Source organism: Oryzias melastigma, linkage group LG5, assembly GCF_002922805.2.
Source record: "Oryzias melastigma strain HK-1 linkage group LG5, ASM292280v2, whole genome shotgun sequence".
Classification (NCBI taxonomy): domain Eukaryota; kingdom Metazoa; phylum Chordata; class Actinopteri; order Beloniformes; family Adrianichthyidae; genus Oryzias; species Oryzias melastigma.
Window position 1 is genome coordinate 23634477 of NC_050516.1, and position 4017 is coordinate 23638493.

Here is a 4017-nt window from a genome sequence, read left to right on the forward strand (position 1 = left end):
GTTAACCCGGGCCTCGACCGATCCGGTATGGATTTCGTAGGTCTGATTCACATATTTGATTTGGCAAGATTTTACGTCGGACGCCCTTCCTGACACAACCCTCTGTATTTATCCAGGCTTGGGACCGGCACAATGAAACCCTGGCTTGGGCCCCCTCGTGGCTACATTAAGAAATATGAAGATAAGTGGTTTCTTTAAAGTTTCTTATGTTCAAGTATCCACTATCATTGTTTCTTCTATACCTTTTAAAGTCTCCGCTCAAGGCCAGGAGCCTTTGTTTGGCAGTTTCCATTAGGGGTGTAGGAAAGAATCAATTTGCCGATATATCATGTTATTTCCTTTGGCGATGCGTGCATCAATATAAAATGTAGCCATCGCGATATTATTTAATTATTTATGAGCGTCCTTCACTGTCTTACTTCGTTTTCCACTTCAACCTCCGACCACTAGTCTGAGCCTCTGTGAGGAGCTCCAGACCCCGACCAAAACAACAAGGTCCTTCAAAAGTTCAGTCAGCCTCGTGGTTTTGGTTGTTATATACTACTTAGTTTTGACTTGGAACGGGTACTGAACCGAAACTCTGTACCACGTTGCTGCCAGTATCATATTGTGGTGACCTGGGGGTTAGCCCCGCCTTCAGCTCCTAAGACTCTTCGGAAGTGGGAAATCTTGGGTGTGTTACATCGCTCACCATAAGTGAGGGAGCTGTGAGCAAAAGTGAGGTTCATGATGTTTGGCTGTTAATGTTTGTTCAAGTTAAATGGGCATAGATAATGAAGTAAGATTACACATTTTGCTTCTCTGTCTACTTCTCACTGAGACTGTTTGGGGTCATGTGGTGTATGGGGCAAGGACTGATTTCCACCCCAGATAGCTAAAGAGTGGCTCAGCTTTCGGGTCTCCGCTGCAAGTGATGTACCAGCTGGGTTGGTACAATATGAAGACGTAGACTTTGGAGCTTTGTAGAGGCTCAGATAAGAACGAGTGAAGCAGTGGAGCTGCAGCGGGTCATGCTCGCTTTGCCGACAGCATTTCAACAAAATGCTCTCGGCAAAGCGAGCAGAAGTTCTGCTGAACTTCACAGCTATAGATTTGACTTCAGAGACGGGATCAGTACCGGTTTTAGGCACGGGCAATACGGGCAGCTGCTCGGGGCGCCGATTTAATGGGGGGGCATCTCAGCGCTTGGAAGAAAAAAAATCTGTGCAGCTATGGTTTCTATTACCTGTTGTGTTTTGAATTGCCTGAAGTCAGAGAATTGGCGCCCTCTGCTGGTCCACGTGTCCTTGTCCTTGTCGGCTGAGGAAGCGATGGACAGGTGTGAAGAAAAAGGGAGGGGTCAGTTCAGCTGCGGGTCACTCCTAAACGAAGAGGACGGATGAGGAAGGAGGGCGGGGTCTACTTTGTAGAATGTTTATTTTGAAGTCAGTCATAACATGACATTCTATAACCCATGTTTCAATACAGGCAGAACTCTAAATTAACAACCACCAAACGTGGGGAAAACTTATTTTGGCGGTCAGAAAAGCTCTTTGACTTTGACAAATGAGTCTCTGTTCTTCATCTCTGAGGCTCAAACACAACATGATGGAGTCTGCTTCTCCTCATCTGTTGGTCACCACAAACATCCATTTTAGAGTTGATTCAAACATTTAATCCTGCCTTTATTGCGCTGATTTAAGGGATTTAATTGTCACATTCACGTGGCACGAGGTGCGTTCAGGGGCTGTGTGGAATTTCTGCACTCATGCGTTTGCATTAAGAACTCGCTATTGCTGCATTCAGGTGTGCTGGGAATTTCTAGCATTTGCTCACACTGACCTCAGCAACACAAACACACTCTCATTTGGTGCTCATTTTCATTGTGATTCACAACTACAACCCTGATCAGTATTACACACAATTATGCAACAATGTTGCACATATTTCTAATTTAGCATGTTTATATATGCATGACATAAAAAAAACAACTTTAAAATAATTATTTTATTGTTCCTCACTTGTTTTAATCTTTATTCTTCTGTGATTGAAAAAAAACATTTTTGATTTGAACAAAGTCAATTTCTTAAAAAATGGTCAAGATATCAAAAAATGACTAGAAATAAACTTTAGGGCTTTGATGAAAAGTTGATGCTTTGAATAAAGTATGTGTTCATCAAAAGGTTCAGAAAAAAGACATGTAGTTTGTTAAAACATTACATTTCTGTCATGTTATAAAACCTGACATAAGACTAAACTTTAAGTTATTATTGATGTTTTGTTTTTGGAAGATAAACTGAAACTTTCAAAATAAAAGGAATAACGGTTTTGATAAACATACAACTTTTTTATTGACAAATGTTTGGCTAGTAAAAATCTAACATGGCTGGTAGACTTTGGATGTTATAACCAGTCATAACTAAACATGTACCCATCACTGGATTGAAGACAGAAACATGACTGATGGATCAGAGGGATGTGTACCACAGTTGGCAGTGAAATACACATTTGCTTTCGCTTTTGAGAAAACTTGAGCTGCGGTGCTGACTGTCATGTAAGTAAAACATCTTAGTCACAGTCATCCTGTCATGAAATGTTTCTCTAAAGAATTGGCTTTTTTCCCTTCATTTGTGATGCACTGTTCAGATTAATGAACCGCTAAAATGCTGGATTTAGCAATCTTCCAATCACACTTTTAAAAACCCATGGTAAGTTACCCCTTTCCGCTCTCCTTAGCTTGTTTACATTAAAAGTGGGGTCATCTGGACCCCACAAGACAGTGCGCTGAACTATTTTTTATCATTGATTTTTGAGTTTCACTAATGTCCACGGCAGACATAAAATCCTGTCCACCTTTGTCCACATTTGTCATGGAAGGAATCACACATCAATATGTGGGTGGAGTCATCTGGACCCAAAGAGAGCGGAAGGGTTTTAAAGCACATTCATTCTATATTTTCTTGTACTGAAAAATATTTAGTTGTGGAAATCAGATAACATTGACTGTTGCCTTAAAAACAAATATTTCGTAATTTACCAAAAGAAAAGCAGCATGAAATTCTGGGTAAAAGCATGAGATACAGTTGCTGTGCTTAATGCTGTGATCATTAAATTAAATGAATTTACCATTTTTACACTGACAGACATTACAATTTGCAGGTAGATTCAATTCAAGTCATACACTAAAAATACAGTGAAAATTGTTTTGGTACAGTCTTGGGATATATTGTGATACATATCACATCATGAGGGATGTATTGGGATTAGAGCTTTCAGGCGATTAAAATCTTTAATCGCGATTAATCGCATTTCCAGAGTTAACTCGCTATTAATCGGAAATTAACATGTGGCCTTTTTTTTTAGGACAAAATGTGCTTCGTGGAATTTAGCAGTTCTACATTAATTATGAAAACAAGAATGACAAAATCAATAGTTTTCATCAAAAATACTTTATTTTGTAACATTGTATTGAGATAAACTTTCTTAACAATAAAAGGCTGTAACATAAAATGCCTAACAAAAGTCCAAGTGCAAGTGAAGGGCATTTTAAATTCAAAACTTCAATCAACGTTCAGTAAAATAAAATAAAAAACATCAAAAATAACATTTCCATAACACTTTCATGATTATTTTTTGTCAGGACCAAATCTTTTCCTCCTCTGCTGAACTGCAGTAATAAATGAAATAGAGATTTATCATTTCCAATGAACTTTTGTTTTTTAAAACATTAAAGACTGAGAAAAGCGGGATACTCTGTGGATAGTTTGACAGTCTGTTACTGCCGCCGCGTTCTCTGGCTGCAGCTCGATGCAGCGACGTGTCCAGCGGAGCTCACGTGATGAATATGCCGGCAGACAGACCGCTATGCTGGGGCTGGATCACGCTTAAACCTCCAGAACATTTAAAACGTCCCCCGGTGCGCTTGCTGTTCGGAACGTCGGGGGTCCGCAGCTCTCGGGACGCGGCGCCGGACGTGAACTAGTACCACCAGACGTGGTACTGGACGCGAACTGGAGCCGGGTTAGGGTCATAGACTGT